General features: G+C 43.5%; 1 long non-coding RNA gene across 6 annotated transcripts in view; it reads left to right on the top strand.

Annotated features, from left to right (window-relative positions):
- The window catches only part of LOC140632250 (uncharacterized), a 155,172-nt gene that overhangs the window by 7,839 nt on the left and 125,700 nt on the right, over positions 1 to 21,633 (top strand). For 2 of the 6 annotated variants that reach the window (XR_012029764.1, XR_012029761.1), the window contains exon 3: positions 10,389 to 11,150. The exons of the other annotated variants lie outside the window; for them this stretch is intronic. This is a non-coding gene — a long non-coding RNA (uncharacterized lncRNA). The remainder of the gene's footprint in view (positions 1 to 10,388; positions 11,151 to 21,633) is intronic. 6 annotated transcript variants of the gene reach the window in all.

Here is a 21,633-nt window from a genome sequence, read left to right as displayed (position 1 = left end):
GAATAAAAATATCACTGCAGGAAAGCTAAAGTATAGCTGCTATCCTGGTCTTTTGCCCAAAGGTAGACTGTGTGATCAATTTGGGATGTATTCCTCCAAACCTTTCTCTGTGTATTACTTATCTACAAAGAGATGTATTATGGGAAGTATTCCACTGAGAGAATTATCTTGCACATTTTTTTTTCACTTAACAGTATACGTGGAGCTCTTTCTATGCTAGAACACATAGTTATATCACTTTTTGTAACAACTTTTCCTTTTGAAGCAGTAACAACTTTTAAAAAAGATTTATTTATTTAATATATATAGAGAGCATATGCAATTGGGGAGGGGGCAGGGGGAGAGAGACTCCTCAAGCAGACTCCCCACTGAGTATGGAGCCCTACATGGTGCTGGATCCCAAGACCCTGAGATCATGACCTGAGCTAGAGGTCATGAGAGTTGGCTGCTTAGAGTTGGCTGCTTAACCAGCTGAACCATCCAGGTACCCCCAAAGCAATAACTTCTTATTTTGAAATATAAAAGTTGTATGAATAATATGAATAGTTCAAAGAATCTTCAAATACCTTTTAATATTTTGCCCTATCTGCTATCTGTATGTGTATGTATGTATATAACGTACACACACATTATATATATGCATATATATAAATACATATAACATGGTTTTCTTTTCTGAATCATTTGAGAGGAAGTAGTGTAAATTATACTCTGCTTCCCCTAGTTTACTGCATATTTCCTAAGAGTAAAAGTATTCTCCTAAATAGCCAAATAGTTATCAACATCTTAAAATTTAATATTGATATGCTGCTTTTATGTAGTCTACCATATATATTCCATTTTTTGTCAATTGATTTCTCATTTTTTGTCAATAATGTACTATTTCTCTCTGCAATCTAGGCTGCCATCTAGGATCAGATATTGTTCTTAGTCATCATGTCTTTTTGTTCTTTTACTAACATGGACCAGTTTTTAGTCTTTTTATTTTATGATATTGACACTTTTGTAGAGTACAAGCAATTTTTTATGGAATGGACTGTTTCCTATTTGAGGTTTTCTAATGTTCTCTTATGATTAGATTGATGATTAGATTCAAGGTTTACATTTTCAGCTGCAGCATTATAGAGGTTATGAGTCTTTCTTGGGGTGCCACACCTGCACACACAATGTCTGCCTGCCCCTTGTTAGTGATACTCATTTTGATCCCCTGCTCAAGGTGTTGTCTAATTTGTCTCCTCTAAGATTACTATTTTTCCCCCTTGAAACTAACATGCATTCTGTTGGAAGACAGTTAAGACTATGTGAGTAGAGTGCTCCTCACCAGTATTTCTCCCCACATTTAGCATCCTTTGATGATTCTCACCTGAGGCAGTCTTGATTAAGATGGTTGCAAAATGATGATTATCAGCTGTAACAATCCCTCCACATACACCAGTGGACTTTACATTCTGCTGTAAACCAGGGCCCTCCTTTCCCTCTGTTTTTTTTTTTTTTTAACCTATTTATCGTGGACTCGTGGGTTCTAATTTTTTAATGGTTATAATTTGTTATTATCCTTAATTATTTTGGTGCTCAAATTGTCTCAGATTTGCCCAGTGGAAGTCCTTTCCTGTGTCCCTGTGACATGTACCCATAATTTTTTTAAGTGTTTTTTTTTTCTTTCTGGCATTATAAAATGTTCTAGGCTCATCTTGTACTTCCCCTGTCTTGGTTTCAGAACCAGCCATTCCTCCAAGGAGCTCTGATTTCTTTAATTTTTTTTGGATTAAATTTTTATGTAAATTCAATTAATTAACATGTATTATTAGTCTCAGAAGTTGTGTTCAGTGATTCATCAGTCTTATTTAACATCCAATGCTCATTACATCACGTGTCCTCCTTAATGCTCATCACCAAGATACTCTGTCCCCCCTTCCCTCCTCCCCTCCAGCAACCCTCAGTTTGTTTCCTCTGATTAAGAATGTCTATGGCCATACCACCTTAAATGTGCCTGATCTAGTCTGATTTCTTTTAATAAGGAATAGTATCAGAGATCAAGATCTGCATACTAGCATGCTCATTGCTTGGATCTTCTCACTCCTATCTACCATATTCTTTTAAACGACTGCCTGGTATTTCTTAGAATGGCTGCATAGTAGTTTATTTATTACCCTATTGATGGATGTTTAGATTGCTTCCAGTTTGAGAGCAATGATTGAGAGTTGCTTGAAATAGGTGCTCTTTGTGCATTTGTATAAGGAGTATCTCTCCAAGGGTGAGTGATGAGAAGTAGAACTGCTTGCTTGTGAGATGTGCATGTGTAACATTTTACTACCTACAGCCACTTTATTCTTCACAGTGGCTCCACCAATGTAGTGCCCAGTAAACAGGATATGAAAGCCTTTATTTTTCCACACCCTTTCTGATGTCTGGTATTGCTCAATATTTTGTTTTTACACCATTTCGGTGGTGCAAAATGTTGTCATATTGTCTTAATGTTCATTTTCCTGATTGTAAGGGTGAGCATCTTTCAAGTGTTGACTGGCCATTTGTCTTCTCATGGGAGGAAATAGAGAAAGCTTTATGAGGGCTATAATAGCTGAGCCAGACCTCACTAGATGAGAAGATTTTTAGGAGGTAGACAAGACAGAGAAGCTGTTTCAGACATAGGAAACAACAGAGCAAACCACAGAGTAGTTAGGGCCAACTCGTAGTGGACTTTGGATCCCCCCACTTTCCTGGGGTGGGGCCTGCTATTTCATCCCTATGCCACCTCGTTCATGGTCATCCCTATGACAAGCCTTGGAAGTGATGGGAGGGCAGCTCCCTGGCCTTTTATTTTAGGGTCATTTCAGAATTCACACACGCCTTCCTTGTCTGAGTGAAATTTAACTGGGGCCGAGGTAGCCAGATGTTTTTCTTAGGTGGTAGCCAGATGTTTTTCTTAGGTGGTGAAACCAACTGCACTTACCAAAAATCAGATCAAGTCAGGGCACAGCTGATGGAGGAAAGACTACAGGCTAAATGACCTGGGGTGGGAAACAGATTGATCGTTCAGTGATATCAAGTGAACAGAACTCCACCCAGAAGTGACAGGTGGAAACTCAACACAACATGCGTGTCGGATCAGGACTAAATGAAAGGCTAGCTTTTCCTTGTGGCCTAGTGGTCAGAGGTTTGGAGAAAAAGCAAGAGAGTGTTGAAGAAAGAACATCTTATTGTGATCATTCTGCAGTCTGTATGTAGTAGATCATTACATTGTAGACCTTAAACTGATACATTGTTATATGTCAGTTATATCTCCATGAAACAGGACCAAAAGACTTCAAAAAGAGACACAGAGAGAGAGAACAGTGATGGTATTCTGCTAAGAGATGGGTGCAGGGTAATTTAATAATGGATAGGCAAGACCTTCTTTCATGGGAACAGTGGCCTTTGTGAGAGAAAAGGGCGAGAAGAAGGAATTTCATCTGGAACATGAGGAATTTAGGTTGGAGGTTGCAACTGATGGGGATGACCGTAATTATTTGAGTGATTTGTCAGGGGGGGTTTGTGGAAGGCTCCCTTCCTCTTTGATAAAGACATAGATTCTCTTGTGCTGGAATAATTTGAGGCATCCTGTGTGAAAGCCCCCCAGGCCTGGATTCTCTGCCCCTCAGGGTCTTTGTGGGTGACTGCAGGTATAACACCTGTGGGCAAATGCTGGTTTACTGCTCACACATCCACATACTTCCTCTGTCAAGGAAAGGAGAGGAGCCTAACCAGCAGGCCTGAGCCTTTCTTTCCTTCTTTTTATTTAAGATTTTATTTATTTATTTATTCATTTATTTATTTAATTTATTCATTCATTCATTCATTCATTCAATCATTCATTCATGAGAGACACACAGAGAGAGGCAGAGACACAGGCAGAGGGAGAAGCAGGCTCGTCGCAGGGAGCCCGATGCAGGACTCCATCCAGGACCCCGGAATCACGACGTGAGCCAAGGGCAGACACTCAACCATTGAGCCACCCAGACATTCCAAAGACCTGAAACTTTCATAGCATAAATGGCTTTTGGGGATGCAGATGTTCTTGGGAAAATGGCACAGTATTATTATTATTTTTTCCAGATTGCTATCTCAGTTTACTTCTGACAGTACCATGATTTAGGGATTCTTATTCTTTTCCCCAACCTTTTAGTATGACAAATTTTAGACTCACAGAAATGTTGAAGGTCTAATATCAACACTGCTATATTCATCACCTAGATTCAACAATTTAGTCTCTCTCTCCTTTATCTCCATACGAATTTGTGTACCTGTGTGTCTGTTAGATCTACACGTACACATGTTGTGTGTCTATATATTTTTTCCTTTTGGTTGAATCTTTTTGAAGCAAGTTGCAAACATTATGACACTTTAGCTGTTTGGGAGACAGAAACCACACGTGCTATTTGAGTGGAGAGAATTTAATGACTTAATGAGGTATAAAAGTTATAACCAGGTAACTGAAAAAATAGGAAGAGAACTCTAAGGAATCATGGAGGAGACAATTTCAGGAAGCATGTGCCATCTTTACAGCTGGGGGCATACAGATGAAAGGCTGGGATTATTAAACTAGAAGCCTAGAGGGGAGGCAGCTTGGCTGGTGCTGGCCTCTGAGCTGTGGGGCTGGGACCTGGACCTCTGACTGCGGGGTGGGTGGAGGGGCTGGCATCTGTATGGGGCTGGATTCAGCATCTGGCACAGGAAAGAAGTGCTGCTGCCAGGGTGAAGAAGCGGTGCTGAGCGGCAGAGCAGGAACGGGAATGCGACCGGAGGGAGCAAGTCCCCTCTTCCCCCTTCAGCCTTGTAGGCTCTCTCTAGCGCCCCCTTTTGGCAGAGACTATCAGGGTTTGCAGAGTCCCAGACCCAGCATCAGAGGCCAAGTACGGAAGAGTGAGTTTGGAGACCAGAGACAACATTTTACTAACTGGCACAAACCTTAAATACTTTAGCATGCATCGCTGAAATTAAGAAGGCACTCCTACCTATACACAATATCATTATCATGCCTAAGAAACAGTAATTCCTAATATCATCTAATATGCAATCTGTGTTACAGTTTCCCTTATCTCCCAAATGGTTTTATGGCTGTGATTATAATCTTTTAGGGAGTAATCCAGTCAGCATTCCTGCATTGCATTTGCTTGATATATTTTAGTCTCATTCTAGAAGAGTCTACTGCCTCCCTCTCCTTTTTAAAATTATTATGATGAGAGGCTAGGCTGGTTGAGTTGTATAAAGTGTTTCTTCATGGTGTTTCTTTACCGATTCTTCTGTCTCCAGTATTTTCTGTATTCTAGAAGTTAAGTCTGAAGGCTTGATTGGATTCATTCATTTTGGCCAGAAATTATTCATAGGGGGTGTTGTGTTCTTCATTGCAATGTGTATTTTAGCATATGAATTCTAGTGTCATCTCTTAAGACATGTATTAACTTCCAATACACTTTTGTACCCCTGGGAGCAAAAGCCAAATGATTCTCATGAAAAGGGAAGAGGACAGTCGTTTTCATTGTGACAGGTGCCCTTATCTCCCTTCCCTCCCCCCCTCCACAGACTGCGCCCTCCCTGACCATCCTCTTGCGTCATCTGGAGATGTTCTGTACTATGTACTGGAACTTCTGCTTATTCAGACTAGGTTTTATCCCCAAGCATCCTGTTTTGCAATCCTTTGGGTTCCCTACATGACCTGCCAGTGTACAGTGTGGCATCACCGGTTCCCTGGGCATGCCAGGCTTGGCTCTCTGCTGCCCGAGTGCTCTCAGCTGCAGAGCCAGTTTGCTAATTACCTGTGAAAGGGGAGTTTTCTCTTCTTTTGCCTGCATGATTCTTTGTGAGTTTTTACAGGGGGTACCTTGCCAACCCTGCACTGTGTCATAGCATCTCTCTTCTGTGGATGTGCCTTTCTCACTAGAGATTCTGGACTGTCTCAGCATTCCTGCTGTTCTCTCTGCCTTGTCATTCACCACTTGGGATCTTGGCCATCCTGACCTTTCTTTGGTATCACCAAACAGAGCCTTCACCAACTACTTTGGATCCTCTTTCTGGGTTTTAGTTTCATCAAATCCAGGTTGCTTTCCCATATGCATGAGTTGAAAGATCAGGCATGCTTGTTCTAGCCAAGTCATAGGCTCAGAGTTTTAGGTTCATTTCTTTAATTTGGATGCCTCTAGGGTTCCAGGTTTAGTGAAGTTTTGAGGAAGACCAGATGTAAGAAAACCAGGATTTCTTTTTTTTAATAAATTTATTTTTATTTTATTTATTTATTTATTTATTTATTTATTTATTTATTTATTTATGATAGTCACACACACACACAGAGAGAGAGGCAGAGACACAGGCAGAGGGAGAAGCAGGCTCCATGCACCGGGAGCCCCGCGTGGGATTCGATCCCGGGTCTCCAGGATCACGCCCTGGGCCAAAGGCAGGCGCTAAATCGCTGCACCACCCAGGGATCCCCAATAAATTTATTTTTTTATTGGTGTTCAGTTTGCCAACATATAGAATAACACCCAGTGCTCATCCCATCAAGTGCCCTCCTCAGTGCCTGTCACCCAGTCACCCCTCCCCACCCCGTCCACCTCCCTTTCTACCACCCCTAGTTCGTTTCCCAGAGTTAGGAGTCTCTCATGTTCTGTCTCCCTTTCTGATATTTCCCACTCATTTTTTCTCCTTTTCCCTTTATTCCCTTTCACTATTTTTTATATTCCCCAAATGAATGAGACCATATAATGTTTGTCCTTCTCCGATTGACTTATTTCACTCAGCATAATACCCTCCAGTTCCATCCACGTCGAAGCAAATGGTGGGTATTTGTCGTTTCTAATGGCTGAGGAATATTCCATTGTATACATAAACCACATCTTCTTTATCCATTCATCTTTCGATGGATACCGAGACTCCTTCCACAGTTTGGCTATTGTGGACATTGCTGCTATAAACATCGGGGTGCAGGTGTCCCGGCAAAACCAGGATTTCAAGTTAAAGGAGAAATGGCAGCTGACTCCCAGTTTCTGCAAGGTGGGGGATTATGGTGAACTGGAGAGCCCATGGGAAAAATAACTATTGATTCCATGTAGCTTCTCCTATCAAGAGATAAAGAGATAAAGTCTATTTTGCTAACCCCTGAATCTGACTGATCTTGTGTCTTGCTTTAACCAATGGGACATTAATAAAAGGCATGTAGGCAGAGGCTTGAAAAATGCTTGTGTACTGTGACTTGCCCTCACTCGCTGATGGAAGACCACTGAGTTAGCCCACTGGACAGGCCACGTAGAGGAGAATTGGGGTATCCCATCCAACACCTGTCAGCTTCTGGCCACAGCCATATGTGTGAGCCTAGGTGAGACCAGCTGAAGAAACACTGAGTTGGGCTCAATCCAAATTGCAGATACTCATGGCTAGTAAATGATTATTGTTTTATGCCACTAAGATTTGGGGTGGTTTCTTAAACATAGCAAAGACTAACTGGTACAGGCACTGTGTGATGGGGGCAGTGCCCACTCAGCCCCTGCGTGGAGTTGGCTGCCAGAATATGGGCCCAGTATCATCCTATCTTCCAGTTTTTCCAGAGAAGCAACAAATTCAAGATTAGTTTTATGTGAAATATTCTAACTTTTAAATTGGCTCCAATATTTGCCCCACATCATTCTTAATCCAGGGGAAGTGGTCATTTGAGGGGGAACAGAAGAGCCAGCCTCAGTCTCTAGGGACCCATGGCTCAGGGCTGGAATGGGAGCAAAGGCATCTTGGCCTGCCTTGGAGCACTGAGTCAGTAACAGACATTTGTGGCAGGGTGAGGCTCCCTCTGAAAAAATCCCCTTCTCAGGATTTTTTTGCTCATTTTTCAAGAATCAAACAAAATGCCATCTTCTATGACCTTCTCTACCACTTTGTTCAATCCTCCATCAGGGTACATAAATACCGTACTCTTCTCCCACCATCTGCCTCCTTCCCTTGACTTGGAGGAGCTTCTGGAGGGCCATATTTAGGGGACTTATTTACCTTCCTACCCTAATGGCCAGACCAATGCTTGTTGAAGGAACAGGTGACCTGGTGAATGCCTGGAATGTTCTTGCGTGCCCCTCCTTTCTTTGGGACAGCCTGCATCTTGTCACTGGAGATGACAAGATTTCATCTTTCCTTGAAACCCTGTATCAGAGTGAGTCATTGAGAACAAATGTTCATCCAGCTAAAGAATTCAAGAAAATGGAATTTTCTTACATTTTTGTCAGTTTAAGGAAAAGCAACAAATAAGCCAAAAATAAACCCCAAAACCAAAGACAAAGGTACTCTGCATGTCAAGTATGTCAGAGGTTAAACCCCAAAGATGGACTGTCAAAATCACTCTTGGCCTGGGAAAAGTATTAGCTTCCTTGGGGCCTTGGAGCTGGTACAGCCATAGGGCAGGTGATGTGGGCCTCTGAGGTGATTTAGCCCCAGTAGAAACTGCAGAGTTCTGTTGGGCCTGATAATCCGGGCCAGCCCAAACATCTGGCTGATTATGGAAGAGTAAAGCCTCCCAGAATCTGGTTCCCTAATGCCTTGTACTCCCATTGAGAGAGTGAGTGCAAGGACACACTTTTTCTATTTTCATTTACATATTTGACATCTCATAGTCCAAGACGTGGTGTGATCACGGTAGGCCAGAAAAACTGTGTGTGAAGGTCATCAAAGACCCTCAGGGGAGGCCTGGGGAGGAACAAATGTGTCTGGCAGGGCCTACTCCTCTTTCCTGCAATAGTCCTCTCTACCTAGCTGGTGGAGGGCTGCTTTGACTCTAAAGAGCCGGGCCTGGGGCCTGGCTGGGAGGCGCATGGCTTTCCTCTCTCCACTAGGGGGTGGGGGAGTTTGGATGTCCAGCTAGGAGGCTGCCTGCATAAAGTTCAACCCAGCAAGGAAACCAGGTGGCTCCCACAACTAGTGAGCTGCAGGGACCCGATGAAGTTGAGGCCTTTTGATGAGTTGCCTGTTGGAGGCAGGTCTGGTTCCTGGGGAAGAGTGAGCTATTGGGTCTGGCCCAGGTTGGCCCAAGGCAGGCCAGTGAGGGTGACTCCTCTGGGCTGTGACTCCTGCAGTCCCGACCTCCAGGCTAGCTAGCCTCCATCAGTGACGGCTCTGTCCCTTGTTACAGACCAGCCATAAAAGATGACAGTGCACTAGGTGGAGGACACAGGGATGGGTTTCATCTTCTACAACCTGCAGTATAGGGCCCAAGGCTTTCCCATGGCAGGGCAGTCAGAGTGCCAGGAAACCTGCTGCCATTGAGAAAATATTTGCCCAGCCTCCTGCTAACTGCCCTGCATTCAAAATTTTATTCCTTTGAGTCAAGGTGTGGATGCTTCCCTGTGGTCTCTTTTAAAAATGCATCTCTGTCTGAGAGAAGGAATATGTTAACATAGGGCTGTCATAGATGCCTTAGAGTGAATTAATTGATCACGCTCCTCTACCTGCCAGGGTCCTTGATTGTGAAGCAGAGGACACAGAAAGAGGAAGGACAAAGGTGGAAGCCTGGGAGACCAACCACATTAAGAGGTCCGGGGCAGTCAGGGAAGAGTGGTGGTAGAGGCCTCTTGGCACCTTTCTAGGAGGGAAAAGATGGAGCAGAGAGAGGATTTTTGGAATGCAAGAGAGAACTGAAGAACGGGGCAATGACAGAAGCATTCCATAATTTAGCCTCATGCTGCCTTTCTGTCAGAGCTCCTGGAATTCTGGGTGGAATGTTTTGTTTCTCACCCCTCCCAACTTCCCCATCACTTGTCACTTACTGAGGGATTGACGAAAGCTTGAAATGCAAACTCAAGTGAGTTAACTTTCCAAGTCTGGATTTTCTGCTTGGTAAAATGGAGAGAACTCGACTCATCATTATTCACGGAAGGATCCAAGCACAGCATCGGCAAGGAAATACTCATTTGCCAATGCCATAGAAGAAAATCTAGAGCATCTCCCTTAATCCCTACTATGGAATAGTACTAAAAATATCCAGGCTGGTGTTTCTGGGATTTTGCAGTAGGGATGTGGTGAGAATGGAAGGCCAGAAAGATGCTAGCCTCAGCGTGTAGATCACCATCTGGTTGGACCAGGTGTTGTCATCAGCTGAGAGTAGGGAAGAGGGGCAGATTTGGCTTCTGGATTTTCAGAGAAGTGCCCCACTTTAAGATTTTTATTTAGGTGGGCTACCTATAGACTCAGGTTTTAAGTACACAAGAATTAAAGAAAAAAGTCCTAAAACTAAAATAGACAAGCCATGTACAAACACCACTTTTGATAATTTATACCCAAAGAAAGAATTACAGAAAACCAAAACCTGGACATCTAAAAAGCAAACAACGTAAGAACACATAGTGTTTCTCCATGGGATAAGCAAGATGTTTGTTTTCCTGCAGGGAGGCCCTTCTTGTCCTGTGGCCCACATGGTCTTCCCTGCTTCATCTTCATGGAAAGAAAGAAGTGTTGAAAGATCTATGAATCATCCCTCCTTCCTCAGGAGACCTTGGAGCAAACTCACAGAACACAGCAGGACAATTGATGTAAAGAAAGATGTGAGAGTGAAGAGGGACCAGGATGACACAGGAGAACCTACCAGGGGTAGACTTGAACACAGATGCTTGAGCCTTAAAGTCCTGTGCAGTTTCTAAAGGTGAACTACAGATCTAACTCTGAGCTCAGCAGTGGCCAAAGCAAAGGCAGAAATATGATCTTCAAGAGGCCTCATGTGGTCTGGCAACTGGACCCACATTGGCTCACTTAGGAGAAGCACAGTTCTTCTTCTTCTTTTTTTCAAGATTTATTTATTCATTTCTTCATGAGAGATGCACAGAGAAAGGCAGAGACACAGGCAGAGGGAGAAGCAGGCTCCCTATAGGGAGCCTACTGTGGGACTCGATCCCAGGACCCTGGGATCACGACTTGAGCTGAAGGCAGATGCTCAACCATTGAGCCAGCCGGGCATCCCAGGAGAAGCACAGTTCTTACCGGAACCAAACATCTGTCTGATTATGGAAGACTAAAGGTTTCTAGCCTGGGTTTTCACGGAGGAAACACTGTGTGATGAAGTCAAGGATCTCTTCACCACAGTGCTGCAGTACACGGAGCAGTGAGTTTTATACACCTCACCCAAAAATTCCCTCCATGGAGGCAGATGCCAGGTAAGCAAGGCCCTTCCAATGAAAACGATTGCAAGAGAACCTGAACCACTCTGACCCAAGCATTCAGCTCTTTCGTGGTTGGATTTTCCCCGAAGGTAAAATTTAGAAAATGTGGAGCAGTAACTTGCAAGGTGTGTCCTATGGGATAATAATATGCATGGTGTGAAAAAAGGTTAAGCAAAGGTAAGCAGGCTATTTTTGTAGGCTGTAAACCCTCTCAGAATCTTTCCTGGGCTGATACACTTAGACCTCTCCAGTTTGTGGTCTAAAACCTATTTAACTGCTTAACTCTGCGTATGTCTGTAGGATGTTGAGCGTCCAGTGGAGGTGGGGGAAGACAAAACAAAGACAATTCCCCAGAACCCAGAAGTGAGGATGCTGCATCTTCTTGGTCCTCAGCTACATGCCTGCCTCAGACTTATTTTTGAAAGGGAAGCTTATGTGGTGTCACCTTGGGAAGCACTCCTCTGAAGCAGTGTTACATGATGTGGCTATAATTTTCCTGGGAAATGTAAATAAATAATCTAAATAGATTTATAACTACTTTAACAGTGAATATTCAACAGAGCCCTATCTGACCTTGCATCTGTGCAGTAGTGGGCCTGCCCACCACCCTCAGGCCATCCTGCTGTGGGTGGAGGTATGGATTCACACCTTTCCATGAATCCGCTATGGGATTTAGCCAAATCTGCCCCTCTTCCCTACTCTCAGCTGATGACAACACCTGGTCCAACCAGATGGTGATCTAGACGCTGAGGCTAGCATCTTTCTGGCCTTCCATTCTCACCACATCCCTACTGCAAAATCCCAGAAACACCAGCCTGGATATTTTTAGTACTATTCCACAGTAGGGGTAAAGGGAGATGCTCTAGATTTTCTTCTATGGCATTGGTAAATGAGTATTTCCTTGCTGATGCTGTGCTTGGATCCTTCCGTGAATAATGATGAGTCAAGTTCTCTCCATTTTACCAAGCAGAAAATCCAGACTTGGAAAGTTAACTCACTTGAGTTTGCATTTCAAGCTTTCGTCAATCCCTCAGTAAGTGACAAGTGATGGGGAAGTTGGGAGGGGTCTCATCCTTGATACCGTAGGAGAGTTGGCAGGGGAGAGTCAGTATTGTTCTGTGGCCCGGCCTTGGACTAGAGCCGTCCTGGGTATTGGCATGCCTGGTGAAGGGATGACACGTTCACTCTGGACTTTCATGAAGTGTGGGGCAGGGAGGAAGTGAAAGGAGGTTCAGAGTCAGAACCTGACAGTGCCTGGCCTTAGTGGATATGAGCTAGAAAATGAACATTATTCTCAATTTCTTAAATTGCCCAGTGTATCCTACTTCTTTTTCTCCTTAGGTTACATGGTGTTTTTTTTTTTTTTTTTTTTGTCTTCTTCAGGGGAGATTTCCAGATGGGATTCTTCAGGTTGTATGACAGTGGATCAGGTTCATATCCTATCAGATCTTCAGCATTCCCCCCAGTTTTGTGGCCAAATGTTTGGGAATGTTTGCTTTCCAATGGCAGCCATTCATTTATCTCTTTATGCAGCAAACATATATTCAGTGCTGACCATATGCAAAGCTCGAGTGAGCAGATGCTCACAAATATATACAAAAGTCATCTGAAAGTTACATAAATCTCTGTATAAATAGTATAAACCACATTTCCAGCCAAAAATGGCAAGCATCATGTATTTGACAAAGAACATTTATACAACAAACCCTATTCTTTTAGTAAAGTGGTTCTTAAATAATTTACGCTCAAAGATTGTTGCTTACCAAACTCATCTGATCATTAAATATGGCCACCTTGATTTGGGATTTGGGACAAAGTGATGTGGTCAAGTTTTTGACTTTTCTATGTCTGATCTTGAGTGTCCTCACTCTGCTTGGCCCTAAGGCCTTTTTCTGTCCTTCCCTTTTATACTACTGCTCAGGACTAACACCCTTCATGCACTAGTGTAATCCTCCTATTCAGCAAACATTTACTGGCTGTGGTGGCTCAACATCTTCACATCGGACACACTCTCATCCCATCCCCTCCGAAAACTTCTAGAACCAACCTTGTGTAGGAAAACTGTCTCAGGAAATTTTCCCTTTTGCTTTCTGCCAGACAGGTCTCTAAAAGAACACAGAACACCCCCTTCTGGGAGAATTATAGTGAAGAGAGATTTAGCTGCAGATCATTTCCAAGCTAGATGATGTACTGTGCTCATAAGCTGTCTGAACAGTCTGTGATTTGGTTGGTAGGAAATGCGCAAACAGCGGAAAAAATCTCCAGGTGGTTAAAAGCCAGTGAAGATAAATTTCTTTTACAATCTCATTATTCAGTTAAAAAATGGTACATTGCGAATGAAATTCTCTTGACATGCTAGGTCAAAGATCAGAAGGGACTATTGTCTGCATCCTGGGGAGGATCAATAATATAATAATGGGAGATGTAATTCTGGTGTGTGGATAGTCATTCATTTGATTATGGTACAGATTCATATTTGAATGTCTTCCTAACTCGGCCATAGGATGCAAGTGGACAGTGAGACATTCTTCCCAGCACATGAGTGTGTCTGACAAGGAGTAATTAATGAACTTGTCAGTCGTGCTTCAGTATTCTGGAGGTTAGTGCCTGCTTGAGAGGATCTCCATACTGACAGTGGAGAAGAGGCATAAGTGGATTAAGCCATGAATGTCCAGTTGACCCTTCTGTCATGTGTCTCACTTTCCTCTTCATTGAGATGTCGTGTTGTCCTGTCTATCTCAGTCCTGTGGCTTAAATATTTTGTGTTGACCTCCACTGAGAGGGAAAATATTTCTGGTTGAGGATGTGAGATCAGATAGAAGTTGTGAGAGGAACCTTGTGAAACCTGCCACCAGTGTGATCCAGCCAGCATTTCCTGGGCAACTATTAATGTGAGTGTGTGTGCTAGCCCCAGAAAAGCTCTGTGGGGCAGTGAGGATCTCTAGTTCCTCCTCATTGATATTTTATCTCTTTTCTTGCCATGGCACACTGATATTTTACAGCTTGCAAATGGAATTTTCTCCTCAAGTATACCCCTTTCATTATTTGGAAAATCTGAATTTCACACTGGCACGAAGCAATATCTGTGGTAAATCAAGCCATCCTGCTCTCAGAACCCCATGAAATCTGCCTTTCCACCTTGAGGTTTAAAGATACATTTGTTTTCTTCTAGGAAAATAAGGGAGCAAGCTTCTTTTCTTCTTTTCCATGGGTAAGAGTAGGTTATGATTTTAGAATATTGTCCTGGTCCAGCAAGTTTTGCAATGCAATGGCCTCATCTGTATGAACTTATATTCCGTGGTCTTACAAAAAAAAAGGCATAGAAGATTAATAGGAGGGGTTATTTGAAACAATTGATACTACTTTATCTTGTTTGATATGCCTTTGGTTCTTAGCTTTTTTTTATCTTTTTAAATTTTTATTTATTTATGATAGGCACACAGTGAGAGAGAGAGAGGCAGAGACATAGGCAGAGGGAGAAGCAGGCTCCATGCACCGGGAGCCCGATGTGGGATTCGATCCCGGGTCTCCAGGATCGCGCCCTGGGCCAAAGGCAGGCGCCAAACCGCTGCGCCACCCAGGGATCCCTAGCTTTTTGACTTAAAGATGTTTGTTTCCTGATTGATTACTTGAGAATGATTCTTGGATGTGTTTCAGCACTGGGTATTTTTTATTAAAAAATACAGATTTTTAATTAGAAAAAATGCAGAAAAATGTAAAAGAGGAAATTAAAATAGCCTATAATTGGGTTTTAAAAATTCAGTGCAGATATATATACCTATCTTTATTTATAAAAGTGGGTTCATATTGTACAAACCATTTGTAACAGTGTTTTTCACTGACTGTATTAAGAACATTTCTATGTTGTTTCATATTTTTCTCTATCATCATTTTAATGGCTGCATAGTTATTCCCTGTGTATAATGCTGTAATATATTAAACTAGTCATTCACTGTTTGGACAGTGAGGCTATTTCCAACTTTTTGCTTTTATAAACAATGCTTCACTTGACATCCAAATACATGTATCTTTAGCCATGGTGATTTTCCTTAGGGATAAATGCTTAGAAGTGGAATTACTATGTCAGAGTTTATGAATATTTCAACAGTTTTTAATAGGTTTAGCAGTATTGCTCTCCAAAAACGTTTTTTACCAATTTATCCTTCTGTGAAGAGGGTTGAGGTTGTATACCTGTCTGTCCTCTTATCAACAAATACTGTAAAAAAATTTGAAACATATTTGCTAGTTTGAGAGGCAAAAATATGATCTGATTTCCATCATATGCTCTCAGTTATTAGTGAGGATGAATGTTTTATGTTTACTGGCTATTTGTAGTTTTTCTTTTATAAATTGCTTATTTATTTTAAATATTTCCCTCTCTCATCATAGTTTAAGGTAATTTCTTTTTTTATAACTAGAGATTTTTCAATTTTATGCATTAAATTCATCCTCCCTTCCCTCTGTGATTTTTGCCTTTGCCATGTGCTTAGCTCATAGTGTGTGTTTATATGTGCATTTTAGCCTTTATTTTAATTTTTTAGAGAGAGAGAAGGGGAAGAGGGGTAGAGGGATGAGGAAAGAGAGAATCCTAAGCAGCCTCCACACCCAGCGCAGAGCCTGATGGCAGGGCTTGATCCCACAACCCTGAGATCATGAGCTGAGCTGAAATCAAGAGTTGGATGCCCAACCAACTGAGCCCCAGGTGCCCCATTTTTAGCCTTTAATTTAAACATTGTAAATGCAACATATGCATACTCCATATGAGGGCTGTGGATGATGGATATGAGTGTAAAATAAGTATTAGTCCTCTCTGCCTCCTACTGTGCATTCCCATACCCTCAGGTAACTACTGTTTGCCATTTGGAAGCGCTTGTTTTTTAAAACAGGTGTAATTGATTTTTGGTCAATGGAAGGATCATTTCCACATGTTTATGGTGTGATGGTATGCAGAGCTGGTGGTGGTGGTGGCTCCTTCCTCCACCTTATATTCAGTCAGCTTTCCATTCTCCACTTTGCGTTCTCTTTCTTCAGGCTCTAGGATCAATATGGTCAGCATGTGTTCATGGCTGGGGTTTGCGGGACTTTCAGCTGACAGACCCTTTGGTTGCTGCTCTGGGACCTTGAAAGTAGCTTGTCTAGAGACTGAAGTGGAATAAGAGAGGCACATTTATGATAGCCCTTTCTTCAGAGGCATGAAATTTGGTGTTAGATGCTTTTGTGCAGGCCAGACCTTCTAGAAAGGGACATGCTCCGTGGCTGGCATCAGGTGGGCTGAGTTAGGCTGTCTGGGAGCCACACCTGCCCTTGACTGCTGGTGACCACAGTCCCAGAGCTCATGTGCTCAAAGCTCTGTCCACTCAGCTGGTGATTTTAGGTTATATTATGATAAAGGATCAATCCTTGAAATGCTTTTGTCAATAGGAAGGGAACGGAATGTTTTGAAAGTTTCACACTTATCTTTATGGAGGGTTAAAATGAAATAACTTTTTTTTTCCTATGTTAAAAAGAAGCCAGCCTCCATTTTTTACACAGTGTTCCTTAGAACACTATTACATACTCTACCAAGCCTCACAGGGAGGTAAAATGCCCCTTCCTGAATGTCTTTTCAAATCAAGAGCTTGAGTTGGATGAATATTGGTTTCATGCACAGAACATTTTTTTAAAGATTTTATTTGAGAGAGAGACAAAGAGAGACAGAGAGAGACAGAGAGCAGAAGTAGGGAGAAGAGGAAGAAGCAGTCTCCTCACTGAGCAGGGAGTCCCACGTGGGGCTCGATTCCAGGACCCCTGGGATCATGACCTGAGCTGAAGGCAGATGCTTAACCGACTGAACCCACCAGGTCCCCCTCACAGAACATTTTAATGTCTGATTTTTGTTCCTGTTCATAGTCTTAGAAAATACTCAGGTTTTCATCCAGGTTCAAACTGGTCTACCATTTTTTTTCTGGGGGGAAAAAACCCCACTTTGGTTTGTTTTACTCTTTGATAACAAGCTTAATTTGGGGGCCCTGCTCAGGGTTCAGGTAAAGAGTATGGGCTGTTTTGGTTACAGATTGACAGTGTGAGCTCTTGCTTCAGACTGGATTTCTTCATTTCAGGGGGAGGATCACTCATCTGTTAGCCAGCTGCCTTCATGGCTCTCGAGAGCTGCCTCAGAATTCCCTGGGAGGGATGCCTCATCTCCTGGCCAAATGGTGCAGAGGGGCTGGGGACGAGTTGAGCAGATAGAACCAGGGGGCGGGGGAGCCATTCAGCAGAGCTCTTGCCCCTCCACTGGCAGGCCTGGGCTGCCTGGCGAGACAGCCCCAGTGGCCACCTGGCCTTTCCTCCTGCCTGACCTGCACCTTCCTGAAATCTGCTCACAACAGTTGAGTCCAGCAGCAGATGTCTGGGAGGAATGAATAGGAGATGAACATCATTGCGCGGAGGGTATGTGTGTCTGGGAAGTGCACCTGTGATCTAGAAGTTGACCATCTCAAAGGATCTCAGTCCTGGGATGCCTGGCTGGGTGACCTCTGGCAAGTGACTTCTTTCCTTTGAGCTTCTGTGCCTCATCTTTAAAGTGGGGATAATGTGATAATAACTGTCCTCTGCTGCAGGAAGGTTGTGAGTGTCGTATGTAATGGGTGTAGCACAGTGCTTGGAATACAGTAATGTGCTTAGTTGCTCTTGGGAATTTTGGGGGGATGTAGCACATATGCGTGGACTGTGGCCTAAAAATATCAAGGCAGTGTAAGAACAAGTAGGTGGCACAGACAGGTAAATCCTGCAGGAATTCAAAGCAGGGAGGAATTTCCAAGAGCTTGGGAGAGACGGGCAGTCTTCCTAGAGGTTTGAACTAGGCTTTTGAAGATAATTCTGTAGAGGGTAAAGGCAGAGCAAACTTGGTGTTTTCCGCTCAGAGCCTGGGAAGAGATCTGTATATCGACTCTCCACGGCCTTTGCTTTAGACGTTGAGGGCCTTGACCAAAGCCATATGACAAATCAGCGTCTGAGCTGCAGCTGGGAGCACTTTCTTCTGTACTTTACCCATCGGTGTTCTGTCAGTTATTGTGTTTTTGGGTGCAAGTGACAGAAAAAGCCCCGTTCAAGCTGGCTTAAGCAGAAAACCAAAAGAAAACAACAAGAACAAAATCCCAGCAACAGGGAAGGGAATGCATGGACTCCACTTTTGAACAGATCCTTCCCCCGGTGGCTCCTGGCGTGGCATGTGCTCCTCGCCTCGCATCCAACAGAAGCAAAGAAAGCACTCCCGTCCCCTGAGTCTACCATAGGGTCACGGCCTGGCTGTGCTCAGGGTCCACCCCAACCAACCACTGTGGCTGCGGCTCCCCACTGGAGCCTTCAAGATGACACAGTCTAGGAGGTTCTTGCTGGTAGGACAGGGAGTGGCTCTTGAGAAGACAAAAGCAGCCGTGCTCAATGTTGGAACAGGTTTACACACTTCTTGTGGTCATTTTGTCCACAAAGTTAGGAGGGGCACTGTAGAGTGGCCAGGAGGTGAGGGCTTCCTTTCTCTGGAGGTCTGAGTACAAATTTTATCTAGCAGCAGCAGCAGAACTAGAAATTGGGCCCTGGCTGCCTGTGCCCCCAGGAGGAGATGAAATTGGAGTGCCCATTGTGTGGTGCTGGCACATGGCTTTGAGGGGACAATCCAAGATGGGTCTGGAGAGCTGCCTAGTGGAGTTCTGGGTCAGTGGACTGTGGTAGTTGAACTGGTGACTGCTGAGCATTCCAGAGGCACTCTGGTAAGACAAGGAGAGCTTGAAGAGGGGAGGAATCCAAGTGCCTCGAGTCCAGGGCTCAGGATGGGGATGAAAGCCTGAGTGCCTGGGTGTCCCATGTCACCCTCACTGTCTTTCTGCTCAGGTGGGGAGCCAAGTTAGTTTCCCTGCCTGTGTGACAGTCCTGGGGGGCGGTGGGTACTCCAGAGGCAGTGTACTCCCTGGTCTGGGGCTGCCTGGAGGAGGGAGGTAGTCTTCTGGGGGTCAGTAGAAAGATGACTTCCAGGCCCCGTGGCCCTTGCTCTTTGGGTTGTGTAGAGCACACCTGGCCTGGCCTGTTTGCACCTGGTGTCCAAAATTATGTCCCTCAGAGGATTTGTGTACAGTTGATATGTGAAGTGAGTGCTCCTAAAGCAGTAAGGGATGGGAATTAGGACCTAAAGTCAAGCAGGAGAATGATTTTTATTTATTTTTTAAAAAATATTTATTTATTTATTTATTTATGCTCAGGAATTTTATTAGTCTTTTTTTTTTTCTGGTCTACTTAAACTCTGGTTTCACTTCTAGTCTGTGCTTCACACTTCAGATAAGAATCATCTGACATGTACATCTCATCAACTGTATTCCTGCTCAATTATTTTTTAAAAATGGCTCCCCATTACCTTTAGCATAAATTTCACCTTCATAGGACATAAAATGTCAGTGATAATCTGGTCTCTCTGAACCTGCCTGGCCTCATCTCCCACTCTCCTCACATCATAAATGAAGCTTCAACATTGACCTCTCATTTGCCCTACACATGCCACAACCTATGTCACAAACTCAGGCTACAGGGTCTCCCTCCAGCCTCTATATCTGGTTAATTCTTATTCTTTTTTTTTTGTATATTTTTTTTATTGGAGTTCGATTTGCCAACATATAGCACCCAGTGCTCATCCCGTCAAGTACCCCCCTCAGTGCCCGTCACCCAGTCGCCCCATCCCCCTGCCCACCTCCCCTTCCACTATTCCTTGTTTGTTTCCCAGAGTTAGGAGTCTCTCATGGTTTGTCATCCTCTCTGATTTTTAACACTCATTTTCAGGAGAGTGATTTTTTAGACAGAACGCATGAGGGTGGCTTCAGCTCCATCTGCAGGGGACTCTGGGATGTAATCTACCTCTCAGAGCTGGTTCTGAGCAAAGAGAGCTGGTCTTTCATACCCCTGTGACCTTCTTCGGTTGTTGGCTTAGGGCCACCTAGAGGAATGTAAACTCCCACACTTTTTTGAAAGCTCAGGATTTTGTAAACAAAAACACATGGGGGGTGGGTACCAGAAAGAGCAAGAGGCACTGGGCTGGTGGAGCTTTGGTCTGGATGGAGCAGAGACTCTGTCTACCCCTGTAGTTTCTTCTGTTCATAAAACTCTACCACGTGTGTTCTTGCTGAGAACCCATGAGCACACTTCTTCCCGGGGAAGAGTCCAGGGAACACCCAAGTCTGTATCTGAAGGGTCCCTGTATTAACTGGGTCTAAGTAAACTGTGTTAAACATAATTAGCTCATCACACTGAGCAGGACAGGATAGGTCTAGCATGGCTACATCTGGGTGTCCAAATGATACATCAGGGACTCTCACTGTCTCTTGCTCTTTCTATGGGCTGGCTCTATCCTCAGGTTGGTGCTGTCATCATGGTGGAAAGACGGCTGCCTGCAGCACTGGGAAGACTTAGGTCCAGTGAAAGAGAGCGCTTTGCTCTTAGGCCTCTAGTAAGGGCCATGGGATGAATTCTGATTGGGTTATATGCTCGCCCTTGAATGAATCTCTTATGTTCTGAGTGACTAGGCCTGGGCCACCCTTACCCCTGGAGGCGTGTGTGTGTGTGTGTGTGTGTGTGTGTGTGTATGAAACTTTCCCAAGGAACATCGAGATGGAGAGGAGACCAAGTTAATACTGGGGTCAGGCCCCAAAGCCAGGCATTGGGATTGGGGACTGTGTGGTTACACCCCAAGGATCTCTTGCCCTCTCCTGATGCTCATGGTGATCTGTCTCTGACTTCAGAGGCTGGAACCAGGGGCTTGGTCTGAGGGCCAGAGTGTCCTGGAATGGTTTGCTGTGTGCATTCATTCACTTTACTTTTTCAGTTTACTATTATGAAAGTTATATGTAGGAATATTATAATATTGAGTAATATATAAACTTATAAATGTATAAAATATAAAAATACATTTTAAATATAAAAATATTTATTTATTATATATTATTACATGTATTATATTTATGTTTATTTTATACATATGTAAAATAAAAGTGCAAATTACTCATAATCTCAGCTCCAGAAAAAGTCACTGTTAGTAGCTTGGGGAATATCACTCTCTAGATACCCCTCTCTCTGGCTCAGTGAACCAAATTTCTATCTCTTTCTTTAACGTCTGGATGAAATCACTCCAGTCCCTATCTTTTTTTTTTTTTTTAATTTTCATTCCAGTCCCTATCTTTTGGGACAGCAAGAAGTCCCATTTTGTCTAAGTAGTAACTCATCACCTCTTGCCCTGAGCCCATCCATCCATGTGTCCATTCATGTAGTTTTTACTGAGTGCCTATTAAAGATAAAGAGCATGCCATAGGCACCTGAGGTGTGTTGGTGATCGAAATAGGCTAAGATGCTGCCCTTGTAAGGTTCAGGTAGTAGATGATGAACCCAACCACTAAACCAATGGTTTCACCTATAAAAAGATGCTAGGTTCCATGGAAAGGGAAAAGGCTGGAGCAGGTTG

Source organism: Canis lupus, chromosome 4 (genome assembly GCF_048164855.1).
Source record: "Canis lupus baileyi chromosome 4, mCanLup2.hap1, whole genome shotgun sequence".
NCBI classification, from domain to species: Eukaryota; Metazoa; Chordata; class Mammalia; order Carnivora; family Canidae; genus Canis; species Canis lupus.
The sequence above is the reverse complement of the archived record's forward strand: the minus strand, read 5'-3'. Positions and strand labels throughout refer to the sequence as shown.